We start from the raw sequence: 26,531 nt of genomic DNA, 5'->3' as shown, positions 1-26,531 counted from the left end.
TGCCCATTTGAGTGACTGCTTCATGTACTGAATAACGGCTCATTTAAAAGTTGAACATTTGGGCAATACTGTGTGTTTGAAGACCAGAGAGGCTCATTTTCTCATTTTCAAACGCAGGTTACACAGAGAAAAAAGGTTAGGCATAGTGGATAAACTGGAAAATGGCCTTTACAGCAAGATGTTAATTACTGCAAAGTATAGTTAAGATCGTATGTGATAGTGCTTCTAATGTTTTCTTCTGTCTTTACAGGACAACCACAGTTATTGGATGATTCATGTTGATTGTGTCCTAGCAAGAAGAGAAGCTTTAGAGGGTTCTACGAATCTAGATCTGACTTGCATTCCTAGTAACAAATCATGATGTAAGCACCTTCTGCGATTGACGTCCTTCGTTTTATTTGTTGACAAAAGAGGGGGAAACTTGTGTTTTATTTTTTGTCTTCTTTATTACAATTCGCCATTATGTGTTCACAGTTTCCAATGATGGTCAAGTGATCGCAAGGGGTTGATGGGTTAATGTTGTCTCTGCAACGTAGCAGAGAAAGAACAGATTCCAACCCTAAAGATATTTCTGACAAGGAATCTGGTCCTGACGAACTGATGTAAAGTAACGATTGATAAACTGGTTAAGAGATGCCATGAGGTGGTGGCAACAGACATAAAGATATCTGTTCCTACACAACTCAGACACTACAATAACTGCCTGTAAAGGTGGACATTGGACACATGGACAAAAAGAGGCAGAGGCATATCTATGGATAAAGGTTTCTTATCTATTTAATCTTTGGGCTCCTTTATGCTGAAATCACATTTGACGTGGAAGAAAGACAGAGGTCAATGCCTCGCTGATCTTTGACCCTTTGTAGGTCAAACTCGAGTGATTTTTCCAAGGAGTACTTCATTCTAAGGAAGACTTCATACTCCATATCCATATAGTCATTGGCCCGCTAGGGATTATCACCTGCCATAACAAATAATTGCTGTCTGCTGCCCATTGCATCTTGGCCCCTATGTTCTTTAACATTGCCATATATCGCACATACATTTACTAGATCGCGCCATTTACAAAATTGAGAGTAAGCAGTCTCGAGCTGTCTCATTAGAACCCGTTGTTATAAAATGTATTGGCTGATTGAAGCAAGTGAAGATTACTACTTGAAGAAGACGTCAATACGTTAAATGCAACCCAGGAACAAAATTATGACTCAAGCTGCTTAAGTCGCTGCTCCAGATATAAAATATAAGATGAAATGATCTTTCAGTTTGCTAAACCTATTTTGTTTATTGATGCCTTTTTTGTATGTTTCTTCTTTTACTTGCATTAAATATGTTTTCTATTTGTCATCAGTATAGAGACTGCTATATGATTCCTTCTTAATTATTAAAAGCATGTTTACATTCACCAATCAAGCATGGATATGAATCACAGACAACTCAACATAAGCCTACCATAGACTGACACCAGGACACCATCCTCCCTCTGCAACGAACATTTTTATAACAAGCAGTAATGACAACATGATTGGTCGTCCACTTTTGGAGGAGAGGAACCCTTGCATAACCAACACCCCCACCTCTGATTGACATTTACGACTTGGAAGCAAATGACTAAACATTGGCAAAGAGAAGATACTGTCTCTATCCTTCGGGATATAATTATAGACACGATCCTCATCGGTATTACAATACAGCCCCTGCACAATAATAACAGCATACTCTACGTCTTCCAATGAAAACATGCCATATGACAATACAAAACCATGCCTAATAAACTGTACCTTTCAAAATTGGGATGCAGCAAGTAGGATGTGAACGATGTATGACACAATATTATTACTTTAAAAACGATTCTGATTCCAAATTGATTCATTAAAAATAGTAAAAACAACATGCTTACAGATTAATTTCACACAAAGAAAGGCTTAGCAAAAAATCGGTATTCCTTAAAATTACTGGAGATTTAGGAGGACTTGTGAAAATTATGTATTTCCTTTGCTATACAAACCTGATTTTTAATGGTGTGTATTTGTTCTATTTTTGATAGATGATTATTCATGTATAGTCTGTAATGACAAACGTTTCAGGTAATAGCTCACTGCCCCTATATACAGATTGCTCTAAAACTACACAAAGTAACTAGTTTGCAGGCTTTTTAAACCATTCATTTTTGTTATCCGTTGGTTTAAAATTGTATTTATTTCCAGTGATTATAGTATCTAGATTCAGTAGTGAAATTGTAAATTACATGCATCACAGTGGACACTTGCCCATGCATCTCTCAAATTTCTCAAATTGCATAATCTCTTTCCATCAATATGTTTCCTTTCCTATCATAATTGCTTTGGTACCTTTGGCGACCTTGGACAATCAGTCGCAATACTCGGGGGCTGTAGGTACAACTCACTCTCGTACACGTGATCCAAGGAAGCCAGCCTTACCACCCACTTCACTGAGTGGAGACAAGAGAATTCAGAAGTATGTGGTTTGTGCAAAACACAGGTCAAACATCACACCCTCTTAAGACTGAAGCACAGTCATTCCCGCGTCACCTCCCTCCCACTTTACCCTCCAATTCCTATTGTCCTGCTGCACTAGAAAGTCTGGAGACTCATCATTTCTCGATCATTGTGCCTGTAACTTACATCAAATGCAACGTCTTTGTTTACATTGACGGAGACCCCTTCTTCCCTTATTCAGATACCTCTCCCTGCCCTCCTGGGGTGGAGTCACAGCTCCATGCATTAACCCCAGTTCTCTGCTGAGTTTGGTCATTGGCTGCCGCACTCTCCCTCAGCGCTGGGGATCTAGGAGCTGTCAGGCGGAAGTGGCGAGTCCAAAATTTGACACTGCCACCTCTGTGAGCGAGGAGTAGGCCCCACTAGTCAACCTTCGATGCTGATGGCATCCTGTGATAAGGAAGCTGGTACCGTTATCTGCCAGGCTTTATTTTGTGTCTACAGGGCAGGATTCTGGCAAATGTTAAACCAGGCAGCCCATCACTCACCTTTCTGCAGTATACACATCAGCCCCAGGGGAATTTGATGTACGCGTGTATAGTGTACTTGGTGCTGGTAACTCTGCCACAGAACTCTGTGCTCGGCACTGAGTGGGAAAAACCTTTGAACTCCATCGGTGGAGTGGAGTTCACCACCTACCCTTACTTAAAAGCATAAAGCACCAACTGGGGCAATCTGATTACATTAGACTGGGGTAAATCCAAAAGTTCAGGCTGACCACAAAGGAGATTGGGTGCCAAATAATTTCTGCTGAACTTTTACCTTCTCAGAATTGAGCCAGGAGTCCGGCTTGTTGGGGAGAAGTTCTCCTTGTGCAAGGAGAGTGTTGCTGGAGGTGGTCAACAGCTCTAGGAATCGACCGGGAGTTCTGGATGGGCGGACGGGAGCCTTGCAAGTTGCAAAGTTGTCTGTACTAAGTGCCAAACTTGTGGCAGCTCGCACTGAATCTTCAATGCGAGTGATGCTGTTCCAGTGTGAGCAGACATGTTCTTGGTTGCAAAGAGCCCAAAAGTTCGATTATTTCAGGAGCCACAAAACCAGGACTGGATGGACACCTCTTGGGAGTCAGGAGCTGGTTGAAAATGGGTCTAGGAGCTGTAGCAGGAGGGCATAGCAGACAGTGCGCATTCCGATGGTGTTGGGCAGGGGGCCCCTGCACTGCCCATGCCATGGTCATAGGCAGTGCAGGAGCACCTGTGTGGTCCCCGCACAGGCTTTCCGCCACCCTTTCCATTGCAGGGTGACCGCCATGGAAAGGCTGGCAGAAAGATGAGTTTTAATCAGCACAAGTACAGACAACTGTCAGCATGTCGGGATTGATGTTCCTCGTGGTGACAGAGTTGTCCTGGTGCGTCCACCCGCCAGAGTTGTAATGTGGTGGTCAGACTGCCTGAAGTGAGTCGGTCTGGCAGTCACTGCAAGTGTGGTGGTCATCAGACCACCATACTTGTAATGAAGCCCTAATCACTAAAAAATACAGCACTTCAGCTGGTATCAATATAAATACATGATGATTCTGACAAATCATAAATACTGCCTAAAAAATAATGTAAAATCTAGGTGCCACAGTTTCCTCATAATGAATTGTAATTAATCAATATTGATCAGAAAATCAAGCTTGTTTTGGGTAACATGTCTAAACGGACATTGTGTTAGTCTTATTTTAACCACTGTGCTTATCTTGAAACGTAGTGAGAGATATGTTAGGTATGACTGCAGGTGAAAAAGATACATTTTAACCCCTCTTCTTAAAGTACATGTATCACAGTATGTATCTCAGTAGAGTTTGTGTCATGGTATTGCTCAAGGAACTGTGCTTGTGCACAGAAAGTATACAAAAAAAGTATACCAAAAGGTGATCAATGGAATGCTTGACTTAATTTCAACTGCTGGTAATCATGCAGGGCCATATCCTAGTCAATCTTTATTAAGCACACTATGGGCCTCATTACGAGGCTGGCAGTCTTAAGACTGCCAGCCTCACGGTCATGCCAACGCAAATGTCTTAATTAGAAATCATTAATGAATGTCTATGTATTTTTGAATTATGAATTTGTAGAAAATAATATAACGTAGAAAAATAACGTGCACGTTTGAAATTGTGACTTTGAAGAATGGCCGCCAGTGTTCACGAAATGTACTAAATTAATGATTAACACATAAGAAATATTGAAAAAGTATTCAATTATTGTAGTAATATGTCATATTAAGGGATATGAATTATGCTTTTACTTATTAATTGAAGGCCTTAACTTAGCGAGTGTCTTGGCCTAGTTTTGCAAGGCTGTATTTCTTAGGGTTTAATGACAAATGCTGACAGAGTGGACTAACTGTGAAATGCTCATTGTTTTAATAAAATGCCTAACTGAAGCTTTCTATGGGAACCGACGGACGGGAGATGATATTCTACAATTGTATCATATTGTATGTAAAATGTGCTAGATGTACTTTCCCAGGACAGGAAAAAGGAAGACACTGACTGGAGAAGAAGATGCAACAATTTTGATACCTGACGAGCCAAATGATGAGAACGTCGTAAGGTGTTCCAATCAACAACGTGTGAAGTGTGAAATATTGTAATTCATAGATTTGGGACAGTAAGACTATTGGGTAGAATAAGAACGTATGATTAATTGACCAATTGGAAATCAGGGGATAGTTTGGGTGACTTTGATATAACAACGTGGCAGAGGGAAGAGACTTTCAGACCCTATTCAGATTCTAGGCAGACCACTGTCAAGAAGAAGAGATTCAAGATTATGTAATTGCGCTCATACTCTCTGACCGAGAGCCTGATGTGTTGCTGATCGATTGATGACTCGGGGATGAAGACTGATTCTGTTTGCTGATCCATACCGCAGATAGGTAGATATGACAATATGACTGAAATTTATTTTTGTGCCTTTTCTTTCTAGGTACCAACTACGCTGCCTTAGTTAGTTTTCTACCTGACAAAGGACAGATTACAGTAATAACTGTTTGACGGATGTTTTTCTAAACTTTATGGACAGAGTTGAAATCTGGAAGCTGATTCTATTATTGATCTGTGCTGAAGCTCTAGAATGTATTGTGATACAAGCCTTAATTAGATTGTGTTTCTGCCGTCTTTTGGCTAATTAATATTGTTCTTATATGCATTTGAAATTGAGTCTGAGTATTAATCCGTATGACTTAGTATTGTAACCCATATGGAAATAAAATGACTAAACTTCACTAAAGGTGTGGTTATTTATGGCTGAGAAGTCATAGTGTGTGACAGGTACTGATTTTGATTTGATTATTGATCATTGATTTGACTGATGACTATTGACTTTTTGTGTATTGATTATTGTATACTATGCTAGAACTATGGCAGGATTATTCCAAGCAATTCAAAAGGTTCATCGACCTATAGGCGTCCCCTTGAAAGTTTACTTATTAAGGACCAGTGTGTTAACAGTTTTTGGTAGTAGAGGATGGTTAGTCTCCTTAGAAGGCTTGCCATAGAAGTCAGACTGCCAGGGTTCCGCCATCTAGGCCGGGATCGGTGATCCCAACGGGTTAACAACTGGTGGAGGTTGTAATCCACCAGGTCAGTGCTGCATGCTACCTCGGTTTGAACCCAGCCATATGCAAATCAGTGGTGACCATGCTCCAAAGGGAATATTCCAGCCTGAACTGCCAGGACAAATCCTCCCAGAACAAGAATAAGATAGACTTTTTGTATACTTTTGTGAACAAGAAGAATGTGCTAATACAGCTGGCGGTATTATTCGGCACCAAGCTCCAACGCTTGCCTAACTACAATGGGAGCTCACCAGTATTTTGCTGCCTTTTTGGGTTTTGTTCTGAGAAACGTTAAACTCTCATATATGTTCCAAACTGCTTGTTTACTTGGACTCAGTGTGGAGTCTTTAAGCTCACTGTTTTGGTATTTAAGAAAGAACAATCTTGTGAACTATATTTAACAATTTTGATGTCTGACTAAGAGACAACTTTAGCTGTCTTTCCTGCCTCATTTAAATGTAAAAAACATAAATAATCATTACATAATAGTATACTTAGATAGAGGGACTTTATATAATCCATACTCATCCATGAGTCTACTCAACTGTTAAGCAACGTGTCATTCTACTCACCACAGCATACAACATTAGGCAGTAGATGATCACACAGCAGCACTTTGAGTATTGACACTGTATTGACATTTTCTCCAGTCACATGTTCACATTTGCCAAAAAGGAAGTTAAATTTAGTGCCAGGGCTTGAGGGATAATTCTTCTCATTGACATGGCTTTTTGCTTTCCATTCTGTATCTTGTTTTAGGTTTTTTAATTATCCTTGTATTTTTAAACTATTTTGTAAAGTTATAGTAATGAAAACCACACTGTACCTTTTTATGGTTCCAATGAAAATCACATTTTCCTGTGATGTGCATTAAAAATGAATACCTGTTTGAAATACACCTGTGTCACTGGAAATACGTGTTCTCCTTTATTAAACTCACATGTAGTGAATATTTTTTTACTTAAAATGTGTTTGCAAGCATGTGCGCACCACATTTCAGTGTTGGCATTTTTTTTAATTCTCTTCTCTTTAAGTTTGTGCAAATGCTTGCAAATAAAAACAAATAAGAACCATTGAACCACCTTGCCAAACCCAGGCTTATTGGTATTGCCTGTCCTTGTAATTATGATGCTTGAGTGGCCAGAAGCATCATTTACTCCTATCAAAATGCGCTTTTTTCATGCAATTGGTTCAAGAACATTTTCTTTACTTTTCATCGATATATAATATTTAGTAGAAGTTTCATGAACAGATCCCAAATATAGTACTCAGTAAATTCTGCAGATCTACTTAATTACTTAATGTGAAACTCCTATAATGTAAGCAGTGGCAAACCCAGCCAAACTAAAATCTTGGACCAAGATATGTATTTTATGGATATCTCATTATTTCCGGATTATGATAGTTTTAGCTTGACATTTACTTTTTTCTCCAAGTCTGCTAACTGTATTTCTTAAATCATTAAACACAATTTCCGCACAATGCTCTCAAGACCTGTTTTATAAAAACTGCATTTCTTTTAACTGACCGTCTATGTTCACAATTGAACTTCCTTTTTTTTCCTAGGAGCACTGACCAAAAGACTTAGGGCCTGATTTGGAAGTTGATAGACAAAGTAAAGGCAATCAGGGTGGCAGCGGACTGTACCTCCGCCTTCCTGCCCCTTACTACATCTGCAAGATTTATAGTTCAGTCCTGGCCTTGTGGTAAAATCTTTAACTTTGTATCAACTGTAATCATAATGGTTCATACAAAGCCATTTAAATGTTTGGTGTGTGTCCATCACTGGTGAGGGAAACTTACACCAAATTTCGAAAAGTTGTTACTTTTCCAAAAATAAACTCCCAAAGCGGGAGTCTGTTTTTGAAATAGTAAAAATTAATGATCCTGACACAATGGGAGTTTTCTCCTATGGTGTGGGGTCATTTTTTTTTTTACTGACCCTCACTGCCACGATATTATTTTGCAATGATGGACAATTAAGAAAATTCCATTCCACCATCTACTCTTAAATAGGGAGGGTAGTTGGATTGCTTTCCTCCGACAGCCTATACTCTCTCGTGCAGTTAGATGGTTTATGCTGTTGGAGTAAAGTTTACTCCATCGGATAAACCTGGCAGTCTGACTGAGTCCATTTAGGATGGGTGGGCCAAGAGCTTGGCACAGGGTACTCCATTGCACTATGTGAAGAATCACCCGTTCACCAAACTCTAAATCAAGCCTTAAAGGACATATGATGTTGGTGTTTATCCCAAACAAAAACAATGAGAATCTGTCAACAAATATTGATGAATATTACAGTGAAGTAACATTGCTTCTGGTAATTTTTCCCATGACTGCATGCCCCAATTCATCAAACAGTTTAGTGTAATCTCAATGCTGTGTATTGTAAATTATGCTTGGAGACTATTTGTCTTTAGTGATTTGTGAGCAAAATACTGATTTTTAATGCTTTTGGAAATGCAACTGATTCCAGCCCTTTCCATGCTTCCCTTAGTGTTTAATCTACATCCTCTTAAGTAAAGGCAAGCTGCTGTATTTTCTCAACCATAACCTCGTACAATTTATTTATCGGACACAAACACAACTCAAACTACCATGCATGAGGAAACCAACCTTACCCCGAGATTTCACCCTGAATAACTTAGCATTTAGAGAAAAGACCCTGTGGCTTCCGATCCATTTTCCAGCTGTAACAACCAGTGAAGTTCACCCTTGTTATGAACATCAGAAACTGATAATGATCCAGGATCCTGTGTTCAGATGGAAAAGAGTCCACTTTGCAGAGGAGCACACAAGACTTTATCCTATAATGCACAAGATACTGACAAGAAAGGCCATAAAAGAAAGTACATACGTTTCAAAATCTCACAATTTTTCATAACGTAGTTCAAGATGGAAAAATAGATCTATGAATTATACCTTCAAAGCTTTTGTCGGGAATCTACCACTTGTCTGTTTTGTGAAGATAGATGGCGAGTCGCAAGATAAAGCCCTTACCTATTTACAGTACGAGACATGCATTCTACAGCAATATATAACTTATATATATCAGTAGCAAGGTTAAGCAAGCATATTTTTGACTATACCATGCATGTGCTATGCATGTTGTAGTTAACAGATTTAGGTGTACAACATTACATTTACATGGAGATATAAATTAAGCCTATTTGTAATTCTGCTATCATTAGTATGAATAGGAAAGGAATTTTTTTGTTTTTTTTGCGGTGCTCTTTTGCATAAGCAATAGAATATACAAAATAATGCATACCCTTTATGCACACACCCTGTGACAACGGAACATTTTGTTGCATTTTCTCAAAAAAGTTACATTCCTTAGGCTAATTTATTCAGGTGGAGGATGTAAAATATAAGTGTACGAAAATGTTTTCCAAAATGTTTGTGCACACCCACTTAATTTGCTTTGCATTTTCATACCCACTCGCCTGATATATATTAAAAATGAGCGGTAATGCAAACTAACTCAAAAAGATGCATACGCCGACTTACATGCATTGTAAGCTTTTTACCTTGCTTTGACACTTTCATTGGGACTTTTCGGCATATAGCTTGTTAATACACTGAGAATCAGCCCCACATATTGCAGACTTGTAAGAAATACAAACTGTTGGGTCCTAACTCGCTAGACACCTATCAATCCAAACTGAATGTTTAGGCCCACATTTTGGCCAAGAAGGAAAATTATTGTTTTGAATGAATCCCTCACTGCCTCGAAATGGGCACATATCATTCCAGGTGCAAAAAAAGAGGACAAGTCAAAAGGAATTATTGGGTGACTCCCTGGGGGCCAGCACACTTGTGATAGCTGTATCCTCTCCTAAAGTTGTGTAAGTTTAAGTTTTGTTTGCTAGGTTGGAAGAAAACTAAAATACGATTGTATGCACAGGCAAATCACTCTGTAAGAAGGGCAAAAATATTATTTTAACTACGATCCAGAGATGTAAAATGCTAGAGACTGAATAATGCACTTGGGTGTAGTATTCAGTCCCATAATGCAACATGATAACCCCTCCACCCCCATGAAGAACACCTTTTCAGTAATAATACACCATAGGCTTTCAGAAAGATAAATTTAAGTATGGGTAGCAATAATGAATGTCAGCTTTAGGTTAATTAGAATTATATATTTACTTACTATCGATCAAGTAGTGTTGTGGAGCGTGTGCATCAACCTTCCTTCACTTGACAGTGCTGACCTGTGGTCAGAAGGTGCACATTGTGAGGTAGAGGAAATAAAATATCTTTCTGCTAGGAAGGATCCCAAACCAGCCTTAATACTGAAGGCAGTTCCCTTTCTGCACTTATGTTAATATCCATGGAGATTCCAGGGTCTTGCCTTTACATGTCCTCCCTTTCAAGATTGGTCAGTTATTAAGTGTCAATTCACTTAATGTTGGAGGGCTGATTTATGTAAATATCCTGGCTGTTTACCTATACAGGGCCTATGAAAGCTATAGAGAAAAGTGATCATATGTCTTACTTTCATAAGGAGTTGAATTTACATAGTCACACTTAACATTTTGTCATGGAGTTTTTCCGGGAGCCCTAAGTTGGGGTCTCAATATAAGTTGGCCTTTAATTATGATGACACTGGTAATGAGAGTTTGTGACCCTGTTATGATTACAGGGTCCCTAATATGTCCAGGTGTTACTTGGTTTTCACTTGGCAACAGCAGGTGCTAAACGTAGGTAGAGTCTCTCTGGGTAAAAGACTGGTGGGAAGGAGGAATAACTGCAGAAACTGGGTCAACTATGTTTTTTGTTCCTCTTTTCTGTGGGACCATCAGAATACACTGTAATTCTGCCCACAGGAGCTACCAGTACAACAGTATAAGTGAATCTGGGGAGCAGAGTTACCAGGCAGCTTTACACCCAAAATGTATTTATGCCTTAACTATCACTGCATTAGTCTGGCATTTCACTATTAAGGTTCTCATTACCTCTGTCCAGTATTCATTGTGGAGGAGTGGGGTAACATGACTGTGTATGTAGATTTAATGCTCTTTACCAACACATTGGCTTGGGACTCAGTACTGAATACAACAGCAATGATCCTAAATTAGCTGGCCAATCAACATTTGGGTACCAAGTCAAATTCTACTCATCTAATCACGAATCCCTAAATCTTGGCTGCATTCAGTCACAGGAAGCTGTGTTTCATCCAGAGGAACAGATAGACTAGGCCCGATTCATGGCCTATTTCCCGAGAGGGTGTTCAGTTAAATGCCAAAAGCTTGCGTTTGGAGTTTCACCTCACACTCTAGAGTGAGTATATCATGTGATTAGAAACTGTAGTAAATCCTAAGCACTATTGACTGTCATGGCTCCTGCTAACCGAGAACAGACTGCTTATGTGGCCTGGACTTGAGAAGTCAATGGAAATGCAATCAAAGGTGAGGTACTTAAAACATGTTATAAATAACACTGGATGGTTCATTTAAACGATAAGCACAAACATTTGCACTCAGCAAGTAATATGGTCATTTTTATGAATATAATAGTTTAAATGAGTCCATGCATCTTTATTTGAAAACCTAACTTTAGATTACGCAACAAAAAAAGTTGTTTCGAGGAGCTACAAGAAGGGGCAATATTCCGCTTTTAGAAATCAATGAGTCACATACAGAGAAGAGCAGATAAACTTACTTCACGATGAGGCAGAAACTAGCCTCAATTGTAGTTAAGTTATTAGGTGAAGTAATTACAACATGCATTTATGACTCGGCTATTAACAAGAAGGAACTGAATGTGGTAATATTAAATAAAGATTTATATCAATCTTTATAAAGGCAAGTGTACCTTACTCTTTTCTTTTATGTACACATCATCAGTGAGAGAATAAAGAAGTGATCCCTTTTGTATTAGCCTGTGTACTTTTCAGACAGCACAGGCATGCACACACGCACACACACACACACACATGCAGACAAACATGCACACACATACACAAACACATATAGTGACATGCACACAATCAGGCACACACATACACTTAACATACAAATACAAACACAAAAAAACACGCACTGATTGCTCTCCACAACTTTAAAGGTAGTTCTTAAAATTACACTCTTTAAAATGTAGTGACACAGCCATTAGCATAGCTTCAGACCAGTAAGTGTTCTGGTAAAAACCGAGTGTTATACCTCGCAACCTAGGCATGGTTCTTGCCTAACTTCTTGCCTTCAACAGTCTTGTTTTGCTTACTTTGTTTTACTTTGTCTCTGCACTTTACCACTGCTAAACCAGTGCTAATATGCTTGTGCTTGCTCCCTTAAATATCGTATAATTGGCTTACACCCAATGGACATATTTAATTTACTTGCTAGTCAATGGTAAAGAGGTACCCTGGTGCTCAGGGCCTGTAAATTAAATGCTACTAGTGGGCCAGTAGTACTTATTGTGCCACTCACTTATGTAGCCCTTTAAATGTCCCAAGTCTGCCATTGCAGCCTTTGTTTGCAGTTTTAAACTGCCATTTCAACCAAAAATAAATGTTTTGCCAGGCCCAGATGCTCCTTTATAATACATATAAGTCACCCTTGGTTAGACCCTGAACAGCCAGAGGCAGGGTGCAGTTTATTTAAAAAGTTAGACATGGACCTTTACGTTTTTATTGTCCTGGTAATGAAAAACTCTTACTTTGTTTTTTCACTCTTACCAAACCTACCTCTCTCATAGGATTACATTGGGTTACCTTATAAGATTTATTAAGAGATAACTTTGAATTGGGAGATGGTAGACAGCTCTAGTTGGGTGTCTACAGAATTGCAATTAAAAGCCCTCTCTAATGGGAAAATCAGACTCTTCATCACAATTTTGAAAATGTCACTTTTAGAAAGCTGGCTTTCTCTTGTCCTAACCCGTTGATGCCTGCATCCTGATCCCGGGTCTCATAACTACGTGTAGCTGGCAGCTGGTCTTTGTGCTTTGCTCCCAGATAGTGAGACAAAGTGTAGCTAATGGTTGTCAGGATGGGCCCCTCTAACTTAATGAGGGAGAGGAGCTGTCCACTATGCACTTGTCAATCACAAGGCTGTGCCTCAGCACTCTCACAAAGGGTTCAACACTGACAGACAAGCTGGGGCCAGGACAGGGAGGAAGGGGATGTCTCACAACTCAGGAGACTTCTAGAATCTTCCTCTACTTCAGGGTGGAAACCAGGTATAAAATTTGACCCTTAGACCCAACTCTTCAGTACACTTCTGGACCTGTGGGCCCTGCCAGAAGTAGGACTATTGTGCTGGTGAAAGAACTGCTACTCTGCTGACCTGCTGTCCCCTTGCCTGGGTGAGAAGGACTGGCTCTGAATCTCAAAATCGAGAACCCCAGAGGGCTAGTTTGGGTGACCTCCTTAGTAGAAGCGCATGGATAGTACAGGTTGCCATCAACCTTGATCCAATCTGGACTTCAGGATTCAGTAAAATTAATGCATCTCCTCCACAGCGCATCTCCCACAGAACCAACCATCGCCTCTGCTGCTTCAAGCATTGCTCTTGGAAGTGATGCATTGCCTCTCCTGCGTGGACTTCCAGACAAAGGATCTTTGCCTTGCCCATTAAACCCCAACTGTGTGACATATCTGCATACAAGGACATCACATCACCAAATGCAGTCCATCAGAACAAGTGCAGCGCAACACATCTCCTCTCCCAGACTTCGCAAAGCCTCTGCTGCCCGACACCTCCTCGCAACCAGGTTTAAGGGACTGTTTTCAGCTGACCTACGTGAGTCCCTGCAGCCAGCCTGTGCTCCATCATGGTCAGCTTGAACTTATGACTTTGTCCTGGTGTGGTGCAACGTTGATAATTACAATTGGCGCTTTGTGCTTTTTGGTGCTATTTTCACTGAAATCTTTAAACTTGTATAACTCTGATTCTACTGATTGGATTGTTGTCATTTTGCCCTTAATTTATTTATTACAATTGTCTCTAACTTCCTAAATTGATGTGGATTTTTTCTTGTGTTATGTTTTTTTTCAAAATATGTTTGATGTGCTCCATAAATACTTTACACATTGATTCTAAGTTAAGCTTGACTGCTCTGTGCCAAGCTACCAGAGGATCGAGGAGAGATTTATTTGGGGTTTGTTTGTGCCTCAATCCTGATGAGGATTGTGGTTGCTGCTTGAGTAGGGTTTTATCCACCTCAACAAGTTACTTAATTTCTCACAGCCAGTGTTTTTCCATTGCCTTAATCTCTTCATGGCCAATTCTGGGCTGAAGTCAGGGCCCACCCTCCATCCTGCTCATCTCATCTCTCTCACGCACCACTCCATGAGTCAAACCACCTTGTGCTCCTGGTAATAATGAGCTTCAAACTGAGCTCCAGTTTTCTCCTGCAATATTAATGCTGAAATTGAACGTTCTTTTGGTACATTTTACCATGTTTGTGGCATATCATTGTTGGCAATAATGGAAAAGCATCATCATCCCACTAGTGTCTCACATTTTACAACAGCAGATTTTCTATTCTGAGTTTTTTTTATTGCCAACGATATCGTGGTCTGTTTCTGAAAACATAGTTGTCAGGTGCCTTTGTATGATTGAAGGAAGTACCTGGGCAATGCTCCAGAGATGCATGTCCTCCTTTGCAATCTTTTTCACACACTATTTAATTGGCCTGGGAGTAAATCCTGTTCCAATGCCATAATTGGCTCCTCGTGCATTTTTATCAACCTGCATTCGGTATAAAATTGTAACTCGTGTTCATTCATATCCTCCGAGCTCTTCAGGGACTGAGTAACTACTGCTGGATCATTAAGAGGAGAGTTGGCTGCTGTAGAGATCCTGTTCAGTTTCAACCCTGTATTTTGTACATATTTTCATTCTTTAATATGCCATACATTGTTGTCATTTCTGTTCTAAATCTAAAAAACATTCAAATAGTGTCCTGTGTGGAGATGTGATGGCAGTTTTAAACCCACGAAGTCACTGTTTCCTTCAAATTATGCTTAGACGAACTTTGCAACAAATAACTCATCCTCTAATTACTACTAGCATGTTTGTGTTTTTAGAAACCAACTACTGAAATGTAACTTATGGGAAAATATTAATCACATACACTATTAGATGGATGTCAAGTATAGTTTAATGCTTTACTACCTTACTTTAAAGTAAGCAATCACGCACATGCTATAGTTTCTGTTTTGCTTTATCAATTTAAAGACCTGTACTGATTTTCTTCTGTGGTATGTAGTTCTCATGGTGGAAGTCTATGCAGAAATGCTTACAATCGCACTGCCTGTTGTGATCCAATAAACGTAATAATATAAATTAGTTGTTAATTAGCGCAATTAGTGCATTTTAAAGAAGGTGACTCAATTGGGCAGTGAATTGTAGCTTCTTGTGCAAGAATCATCACATGCATAAATGTCGTTTTAATGTAACCAACTTGTCTCGATTTGGCGCAAAATGCAATGCCAGTGCAAATGCAAAAGTTAAAATGTATTATAAAATGCAACGCCAGGAAAAATGCAAAAGTTAAAATGTATTATAAAACAACAACTTCTATGATGGCTTTGAGACACTATCAATACAACTATGTCAAATAGTCGGACACAAACAGATAAGAAAAGAACTTTGGAAGAAGACAGTTTTGAAAACTTGTTGATTAGAAAAACTCACCAGGAACTACTAAAAGCCACAGCTGAGATAAAATAAATCGAAACCGATTGGACGGCAAAAAAGTAGATGTCATTTGGAAAAACAATGTTACTTTTTCGTGGTTTGATACGTGAAACTAAAAGGTAGCTTTGTTTTTTTCGTGTAGTGAAACTTCCAGCCACAAAATGAGGTCGGGACGGAGTTCGCAGAGTTCTGCATTCCCCCATGCTACACAGAGTTCCGCAAGCAGTGGAATGCGTTAGGTCACGTCATTCCTGCAGATTTTTAGCACCGGATGATTGTCCTGCGCTGTAAAATCAGTGTCAATGGCACAACATGCAACACAAGAGGGTGCGGCTTCTTTTCCCACTTTTTAGGGTCGAGCCTGCGTTGCTTGCGCTCGCACATGCATATCGCAGCGAGACGCTTTAGTTATTAGAAAAGGGCTCGGAGGGCTGTCAACGTCATGTCAGTGTGTTTGATTGGTTCGTGGGCTTGCCTAGTAAAATCTGCTTGCTTTCATTAGTGGAAGGCATGCACACGTCATGCCTTTTCCGGTGGTTAGCCCTCCCCGAGCGCAGCGACCAAGTACAGAAAACATGCGAGGCTCGCTGTTTTCTGTCGGATCGTGGACTACTTTTTCTCTATTTTCCTAGCGAGATTTCGCTTGGCAGAAGTCGAGCGCTTTACACAGCTAATTTCACTTTTTCGGGTTACATACATAAAAGCACCTTTGCCAATAGATGAAAAGTCGGGTTAGGAGTTTACAACACAATCAGCTCTAACATGAGCAAACGCGAGACCCGTTGCATTGCAAATGCTTGTTATATTTTGTGCGTGAAACTCAATTTTTTTGTTTTTTTCCTGTCCTGCATCAGTAACTACTATATTTCTGTATGATAATGATCGGATTACAACATCAGTAATGGAATAGATAGTAGATGTAAGGAAATGCCTCTTTTTTGGATGAACATCTTCTCCTTCGACCCCCAGAGTTTTGGACTGATGCTGCTGGGTACTGCTGACTGGGAGTGTACAGAGGACTGGGAAATTAAATGTAATTGGTCGACTGCAGCACCTGCTTGTGTCACCAATGCAGTTACAACATGAAAACATGACATTAGGTCTGCCACTGCAGGCTAACATTTAAACTGCTAACTTGACACGGCAAATAAACCCATTTGCCAGGTCTAAACCTTTTCTGTTAATATTTAGAATTTACCCCTATGGGAGGCCTTAGTAGCCCATGGGGCGGCATGCTAAATATTAAAAAGAATGGCATGTCTCTTTTATGTTCAATATGTCTTTATAGTATATAATGTGATCATTGTTTTCACTGTAGCAAAGGCTGGTAGTCCTGTTGCTAACATGGAGGTACACTAGCCCAACTTCTAAGGGTTAATTTCCACTTGGAACCATCAAATAGTACTTCTAAGTATTGAGGCCCATATATATACTTCTTTAGAGCTAATTGTTAGATTAAACTTGAATTATTACTGAAGGTAAATTTAGGGTAACTTTTAATATAAAGGTGACTTGAGAATGTCACCACTCACCTCAATGGTCTAGTAACAGGTTCTGATTCCCTGCTGCAGTTGTCACCTGAGACAGCCTGCTGCCATCTGACTAGGAGGTGTGAATGGCTCCCAGAAAAGGGGAATAAAAGGCCTGGAGGAGCCAGAGGTGTGACCTCTTCCTGACAGGATAAACAGAAGGCTGTGGTCACAGCTGGCTCAAATTCGAAGATCCAGATGCCTTTTATAAGCAAATAAGAGCCACCTTGAAGCGTGTCCTTTCCTTTGTCAAGGTAGACAGGCTGGCATCTCAGCACAGAAATGGAAAACCTGTTTCAGAACCACTTTTCTAGGAGAAGTTGCTGATTTTAAAGATACCAACATCGGGTATTTGAGTAAAGAGATGCATTGTCAGAATGTTTAGTGCTAACCCCAAATGAAGTGATGTAAGAATAGGTAGTGTTGGCTTATGGGAGTTTCACCCCTACTAGTTAGGGAGTGCCTGCACCCACAAGTTCAAAATCGGTGTAACAGAGGCACCCCTGGCTACCAGCCTCAGAACAGTACTTGACTCAGAAAGAACAGAAGTAGGACTACACTTGCTGAACCTGTGAACCTCAAAAAGAAAGGTTGCATCAAGAAAGTCTGGAGCTATGTAACCAGCCATGACTTCAGAAAATGAAAGGCTGCTCCTGCAGTTAACTTCATGGAAAGAGAGTCTCCAAGACTGGACCTGTCCCCACTTGTGCCAAGGACTAGAGAGCAGACTCCAATGGCTAAATGGTCAGTCTCCTGTTACGCTTTAGAAACACAAAAGCTTCCATGGGCACCTCTGGTGTAACCCATGAGATTGAGTCATGACCTGAATTACAGTGACTTATGAAAAAGTTGCATTTTGGTGTCTATATATAACCTTTATAAATTTGGGTGGGGCTTTTGTTGTCTCCTATTTCTTCTTAACTGTTTTGGTACTGATAAATAATTTATACTCAATTTACTTAGAGTTAAGCCTGATTGCTCTGAGACACAGCTATCGTGGACTTTGTTAGGGTTTAAATTAAAGTATCCTATCAGGACCTGATACAGAATGTTGGTGATGTCTCACAACCACTCCAGCTAAAATTCCACTGTTCGCACAGTAACCTCAATAAACCCATTCCACACAAATAAATATGCTTCATTTCCAACTGTAGAGAACTTTACTTTAAATGTTCCACTAGAATAAGGGCTAAAAACATTAACTGAAACTGTTTGGCAGTGATTTATATTTTATTGCTAGATTGTTATTATAAGTTGTTCGTAAAGGAAGCAAGAAAATTGTTCAAATAACTTTTGATTTCTTTTACTATAATCCTATGAGGGAAGACCATTATATTGTATTAATTATATGCATAATACCTATACATTTTACCAACAAAAAAGACAGAATAAGCGACAAATTCTCAACTTTAAAGGTGTCATCAGTGGTATTTTTTCTTTAGTTAATGAAGGATACCGTCAAGCGATAATGCGTGCATGACAAGCCTTCTTAACCAGCTCTTAAAGCAATGAATGAAATGCTTGAACTATTCTCAGCCACTGTTAATTATTCTAGGTAGCCCCACATTCCATTGTTTATTATCTTGTCTGACTTTTCAGGGAGAGACCAACCACATGCAAATCAGTCTTGGCCCCACTCCACTAGGCTCTTTCTTTCTTTAGTAAATTAATCATCAAGAGTTCCAGTTCTTCTTGTTTGTAACACTGCATTTGTTTAAAAAATAAAAAGTACAGCAATGGCAATGGATTACTCTGTGGCCCTTGTTATGTATGTTTGGTATAGAAATACTGGAGCTTCCCTTGGTTGTAGCTCATCCTTTGGTTTGCACTGTTGAATGCTTCAAAGAGGCTGGTTATTTTCTAGTGCCATTCATACATGCAACACGATTGTCAATATAGAGATAGTAAAAGTATACATGATTTCCTCTGTATTGCTGCAGGAGCCTAACGACAGTTGGATCACAAACATTTAAAAAAAAGTACTAATACTTCTGCTTTTCCTCAAGTAGCAAAATAATCTTGAGAAGCACTCATGTGGTCACATTGTATACTGTTTTGTTTTTGGATTAATAATGTATGCAAATATATGACTTTTCTTCACTGTTATTCACAGACTTTGTGGCACTTATATGCACAATGTATAATATAATTCATGCATCTATTTTTCTAGACATGTATTTGCAGACAACATAGATTTCATTGTGTTTTTCGAAAATATCTATTTTTATTATCATTCATGTAAAGATTGTATACATAAGTGGGCGGTGAATGTGCTATGGTAAAGGAAGAGGAATTAACACTTTGTGGCAGGACCAGATAGGCTGGAATTTCATTTCACAAAGGAGTGATTTAGACAGAAGAAATAGTATAGCAGGACTATTAATGTAGGAACTGGGCGGTGAATGTGCTATGGAAAAGGAAGAGGAATTAACACTTTGTGACAGGACCATCTAGGCTGGCATTTCATTTCACAAAGGAGTGATTTAGACAGAAGAAATAGTTTAGCAGGACTATTAATGTAGGAACTAAGGCTTCGTACAGTATGACATAAACAGCAGAAACCCTAGTTCTGTTCGACCCTGTTTGTTTCCTGGTTTTGAATCGGTCAGAGCAATTTGCTGGAAGTGGTACTGGTAACCTTTGCATAAGTTTTATTTACTATTTACTAAACATTTTTAGGTGATACAAGGTTATTCAGGCACAAGTAAACTCGCCACAAATTTCAACATATTGTTTCTGCCCCATTCATAATACAAAAGATCAAACAACAACAAGGACTTTATTATGTTCTGTGAAAATGTTTGCACAAGGCACTTGCTACAACAACACAAATCCATTTCAGCTTGGCATGCATAAAACAATAGTACCGTCATATAATTTATGTTCTTGCTGAAGAGCTACTCTTTTTATGACTACACTGAAATATTCATTATTTTGAACTAACTAAAGGCAAAAATCATGTTAGAAAAACACATAAGACGCGCTGTCAAATGAAACTAACAAAACTTGTGCCTAAATACGATTTGCATGTATTCCAAATTGAAGGAGTCAGACTTCATCTAAGAAACACCTTTGAAAAATTGTTGCTCTGCAAAACATGCTGTTGGTTCTTGACAGCAGCGCTTTTTGGGCATTACATACTATATGGCAAAATAAGTGGGTCACTCCCGCAAATACCACCCAGAGCATGTTAGCTGTTTCTAAATCTCTGTTATAACCATTGATAAACAAACGTTGTTTAATCCTGACCTTACTGAAAAGAATTTAGTGAGAAATCACATACTTTCTGCACACAAAGGACATATAAAGATGCACAAGAAGTTAGAAGTCCGATCTACTAAGTCGATAACCACAGATATTGTTTATTCATTCATTAGCAGCATGCATAGGTATGGTAAATAGATTGTAATTTAGTGAAATGCAATATCATTACAATTGCAGTAAAACAATTGTTGGACTTTTTGCCTTACGCAGGGTCATCCCCAGTCTTTTTGCCTCCTTCCTCCTGGTTTTTCTGACCTCTCGCTGTTGACTCTAGGACTCTGAGCACTTTATCACTGCTGACCAGTGCTAAAGTGCAGGTGCTCTCCCATCTAAAGTTGGTATGATTGGCTTATACCTAATTGGCATATTTAATTTACCTATAATTCCCTTGTACAGTGGTATCTCTATAACCAGGGCCTGTAAATTAAATACTACTAGTGGGACTGCAGCGCTGCTTGCGCCACCCACTGAAGTAGACTTTCAAACCTGTCTCAGGCCTGCTAGGGCAGGGCCTGTGTGCGCAGTTTTCTGCCACAGGCACCTGGCATATAAACTTACTTGCCAGGCCCAGAACTCCCCTTTTACTACATGTAAGTCACCCCTAAGGTACGCCCTAGCTAGCCCTATGGGCAGGGTGGCATGTATGTAGAAAGGCAGGACATGTGCCATATTGCATGGCCTGTCCTGGTAGTGACAAACAGCCTAACTTGGTGTCTCACTGCTGTGAGTGCTGCCTTCTCATAGGATTGCATTAGAAATGCCCTGCCTTATGTGTAAAGGGTATTGTCTGATTTATGAGGGGTAGCGTAGGCGTGTTTGGTATGGTTGTGATGGTGATAATAAATACTGCTTACTGGTGTGGGTGTATTTTTTATTACTATCACAGAAATGCCACTTCTAGAAAGTGCACATTTATCTGTGCTTATGACTCTGGTGTTTTGCAGCTTGACTCCAATCCACGTCTGGGCAGAATGACAATTGGGGCTTTGTGCATACTTTTCAGACAGCCTGTACACAGGGAGGGTGGAGGTGTCACAGAGGTGCATCTGCATACTGAATAGTCTTCCTGGGCTGAGAGATGGGAGAGGCGGGGCACACCTGCATTTGTAAAGACTGTGCCCTGGCCTCACACAATAGGGTCGTTAACCCCCCAATGATGTTTGGAGCCTGTGCTGAAAGGAAAGAGGGGGCACTCCCAGAACCAGTTGTAACTGGCTGGAACCTCCTCTACCTACCATTGTAAAACACTGTAAGAACTGACTATAAGTACAGGGGAATTTCCCCACAATTTGAACACTCTTGGAAATTGAACCTGAACACAAGATGCTGCTGAATGGACTCACCAGGAAACCGCCTTGGACTGCTGCTGCTGTGCTAACCTGTGACCTGCCTGGTCACTAGGAGGAACTGCTATCATCTACACCCCTTGTGCTGGCCTGTAGCTGGACCCACCAGCCTTGTGCTCCTTCCTGCTTCATTGTTCCCAGGGGCAGGGTGCCGTGGCCCCTGACCCCTGTAACTTTTCCCTGCACGAGGAGTGCTGCCTTGATATCCCCTTTGCGCTGAGAGAGCGCTCTTCTGTGCCCTCAGGCACTTCGAGGCACCTGTTCCATGCTGGAATCACCGCCGCAACCCGGGCTATAAGTATGGCCTTAGCGCTTTGAAAAGTGCTTCCTGGATGGCCCCCAATAATCACGGTCCCCAGAGGGGCCCATCAATGGTGTAGAGGAGGTGCGTACCGCCCTCTTCTCCTCAAAAGGATGTCAGAGGCCCCCATTTTGCGCATAGGAGCGCCAGGGGCCCCATTGTTCATCTTCTAGGCACTGGAGGTGCCTTCATCAAGCCAGGTACTATTAAAGGAACAATATATAGAACATAAGTTCTTACTAGAGACTTTGTCTGATTTATATGTTGCCTACCTGTTTTTGATGGTGTTTCATAGGCATATGCAAATGTTCCTTTTATGGGCATGACTTGCTAATATGTTTCCATAATTTGCCATAGTTTTTCTAATGTTCCTACTATGGGCGTTTTGTGATATTCTTATGACAAGTGTTCTAATGTGATAACGTGTTTCCTGACTACTGCTTATGTTGCAGAATACTGAGTAACCTGTGTGTTATGTGTGAATACTGCTAATTTGCAGAGTAACTAATGTGTAACGTTCTGACAACTGTTAAGGTAGCAGGATAGTACTGATATGTGATGTTTGGTCTGATAATTGCGTTGTGTACAATACAGTATATTTTCATATAATCTGGTGTTGTGTTTCCTTTGTGGTCGGGATATTGTGTCACATGTGTGTGTGTGTTGTGCAAACGCTTTACACATTGCCTCCGGTTAAGCCTGACTGCTCGTGCCAATCTACCAAGGGGGTGAGCAGGGGTTATCTTGGACGTGTAACTCCCTTGCCCTGACTAGAGTGGGTAAGTTCTGCCTGGCTGAGGTGCATACCCTAGCCAACCAGAAACCCCATTTATAACATTGGTCGTCAGTGGTGAGGATAGGACTTGCGCTTGCACAATATCATTGTGACTCATTATTTCACTACAAGGATTGCGTTTAGACCATCACATGTTTGGATTCTCTTAACTTTCTCTCTTTGGTAATTTTTCCTGTTTTCAGTTCTCACGCTTGGGTATTGTGGTTGTCACATTTGAGTTATTTGTACCTTTTCAAGATGGGGCTTACCTTTGATTTAGAGGACCTGCCGTTTTACACGCAGGAGGAATTAGAGGGGTTCTGTAGAGAGAGAGGGCTGCCTGTAGAAGGGGACCTCAGGAGATCTCTGAATTTCTTTGAAAGGTTTCTGACATATACCCTGGGAGGGAGTGTGCTTACGGGGTACCCAGAGGATCCTGAGTGTAGCGAGGGTTCCCAATGGGAGGGCTCCCAGACCTCATCCCCAGAGAGTGGTAGAGAGACTGATCAGGAGGGTGAGAATGACCGGTTGGGGACGCCAGTTGACAGGGAAGGCCCCAGTGATAGGGAGTCCCTTGCTGGGTCCAGTGTAAGAAGCAGGGCTACCTCTCATTCCTTGACGCCTGATGAGCTAAAAGATAGGCGGGAAGAGAGGGACCTGAAGTTACAGTTAGAGCGCCTAGCTGTTGAGGAGAGAAGGGCTGAGGTAGAGAAGGCCTTAGTACAGGAGAGGATGGCAGAGGCGGAGAGGGCCTTTGCCAGAGAAAGACTCGCTCTAGAGCGCAGTCTGAAGGTTCTGGACTCACCAGCGCTGCAGGTGGAGTCCAGTGGTGGCAGCAATGTAGAGTGCTGTAGCAAAGATGTTCCTCACATACCCTTAGATCTGGTACCTAGGTTCCAAGAGGGGGGTGACATACGTCCGTGGTTAAAGGAATATGAGAGGGCCCTCGTAGAGTGCAGGATCCCTGAGAAGGATTGGGGAACTGGCCTAGGGAGTTTTTTTCCTGAGGAGCGGAGGGATGCCCTACTGACTCTAGAAGAGAGTGACAGGGAGGGGTACTCCGCTGTAAAGAATGCACTGATTGTAAAGTATGGTTTTTCCCCTGAGGAATACAGAAAAAGGTTTAGGGGTGGTAAGAAACTGTCCCACCAGTCTTGGGAGGAGTTTGTGGAGGATTGCTGCATTGCACTAGATGGATGGGTGAAGGATAGCACAGTAAACAATTTTGAAGGGCTGTTTAATCTGATTGTCAGGGAGCACCTGCTTCGTTGTTGTTTTTCAGAGTTACGCCAACACTTGTCAGTGTGTGAGCTCTCTGACCCCAGGGAGCTTGCAAAGGAGGCAGACTTCTGGTTGCGTACCAGAGGATCTGGTGTGGCATTAGGGGGTGTTCCTAATGAAAGTGGTCTAGGTGTTTCCCAACCAGGTGTGGTGGGAAAGGCTTGTGTCCCAGGTAGGTCCCAGTGTATTGGGGCGGGTAAGGCACCCCATGTCCAGTCTCAGAGGAGAGGGAATGGGGTTGGGCTGAGGCCCACGGTACCCGAGCTCCAGTCCCAGGTCCTGGAGGGTTCCATGAGTGAACGCCAGGAGGTGAGCCTAGCCTGTGCCGTAGGGCCAGACGTTCAGAAGGATCCCATTTTGTCATTAGGACTTGGGCGGGTGGCTGGTGATAGTGTTCCGCCGGTCCTGGTGTCTGGTAGTCTCGCTCTACAGCGGAGGAGGCGGAAATCCAGGCATAGGGTTGAGAGGGGGCTGCTTGCCCCAGTGGAGAACCTGGAGGGTCAGGGGTCAGCTCTGAGAGCAGAGCCCCCCCAGGAATGACCTTGGTGAGACCATTTCTGGGCTGGGGGGAATCCAGACTCTGTCAGATGGGCAGAGGTCAGGAGACCTGCGCCAGCCAGACTCTTGTGTGGCCCTTGGGGAAGGTGTTTCCCTGGTAGGGGGTAGGTGTGCCCCCCAGGAAGTCCTGGTGCGCCAGGCAGTGGTTCAACCGCAGGGTAGTGACTCTGGGTTGGATTGCCAGATTCAGGGGGTAAGCTCTGATCTGGTAGGGGATAGGTGTGCTCCCAAGGAAGTCCTGGTTCGCTGGGCAATGGTCCAGTCTAAGGGTGTCATCCCTGGACTAGATAGACAGGTTCAGGGGGTAAACTCTGACCTGGTTGGGGGGGGCGGTTAGTGTGCTCACCCCCCATGTGAAACTTCTGGTGGCTTCTCCCGAGGTGGGGAGACGCAGGACTCTGGAAGTGGGGTTCAGGGAGGGGGAAGCCCGCCCCGGACCCCGGTGCAACCCAAGGGTGTCGTCCCTAGGTTGGGTGGTCAGTCGCCAGGTAGTGATCCTGGGCTGGCGAGAGAGTTGTGCAGGGCTGCTGTACCCAGCACCCTGGCAAGTGGGGATTCTGGTGACACCCCTCCTAAGAGAGGAGGGCGGGATCCTAGAAGTAGGGGTAGAGGGAGGAGAGCCTCACCTTTAGCCCCTGTAGAACCTATGGGTGCGGACACTAGGTTGGTGGATCAGTGGCAGGGTAGAGCCCCTGAAATGATTAGAAATGGAGTGGAGACAGGTTGCTTTGCACCTGGGGCTACCACCCCCCACTCGTTATGGTTTCAGAGACCAGAGGCTCCTAGATGGCGTGGGGCCTGGTTCTGGCCATTGGCAGCTAGAGAACCCCCGTGGGTTGTCTAGGCTGCCTGGGAAGCATTGACAGTGAGATCCAAGTGGAGTCAGGAAGGCGTAGAACTGGAACATGCCCCTGCTGTTGTGGGCCTGGGTCCTTGTTCTATCGCCCCAATCAGGGAAGTACATCAAGGTATTGATTGTTCTCCCCTGGCTTTTGGCTGGTAGGGGGTTGTGTTGGACTTTTTGCCTTACGCAGGGTCATCCCCAGTCTTTTTGCCTCCTTCCTCCTGGTTTTTCTGACCTCTCGCTGTTGGCTCTAGGACTCTGAGCACTTTATCACTGCTGACCAGTGCTAAAGTGCAGGTGCTTTCCCATCTAAAGTTGGTATGATTGGCTTATACCTAATTGGCATATTTAATTTACCTATAAGTCCCTTGTACAGTGGTATCTCTATACCCAGGGCCTGTAAATTAAATACTACTAGTGGGCCTGCAGTGCTGCTTGCGCCACCCACTGAGGTAGACTTTCAAACCTGTCTCAGGACTGCTATTGCAGGGCCTGTGTGCGCAGTGTTCTGCCACAGGCACCTGGCATATAAACTTACTTGCCAGGCCCAGAACTCCCCTTTTACTACATGTAGGTCACCCCTAAGGTACGCCCTAGATAGCCCTATGGGTAGGGTGCCATGTATGTAGAAAGGCAGGACATGTGCCATATTGCATGGCATGTCCTGGTAGTGACAAACAGCCTAACTTGGTGTCTCACTGCTGTGAGTGCTGCCTTCTCATAGGATTGCATTAGAAATGCCCTGCCTTATGTGTAAAGGGTATTGTCTAATTTATGAGGGGTAGTGTAGGCATGTTTGATATGGTTGTGATGGTGATAATAAATACTGCTTACTGGTGTGGGTGTATTTTTTATTACTATCACAGAAATGCCACTACTAGAAAGTGTGCATTTATCTGTGCTTATGACTCTAGTGTTTTG

The 26,531-nt window shown here is 41.8% G+C and overlaps 1 protein-coding gene across 1 annotated transcript in view; it reads right to left on the bottom strand.

Annotated features, from left to right (window-relative positions):
• Window positions 1-26,531, bottom strand: part of PCDH15 (protocadherin related 15) — a 2,681,631-nt gene that overhangs the window by 2,602,477 nt on the left and 52,623 nt on the right. The gene's annotated exons all lie outside the window — the stretch shown is intronic.

Source organism: Pleurodeles waltl, chromosome 6 (genome assembly GCF_031143425.1).
Source record: "Pleurodeles waltl isolate 20211129_DDA chromosome 6, aPleWal1.hap1.20221129, whole genome shotgun sequence".
NCBI classification, from domain to species: domain Eukaryota; kingdom Metazoa; phylum Chordata; class Amphibia; order Caudata; family Salamandridae; genus Pleurodeles; species Pleurodeles waltl.
The sequence above is the reverse complement of the archived record's forward strand: the minus strand, read 5'-3'. Positions and strand labels throughout refer to the sequence as shown.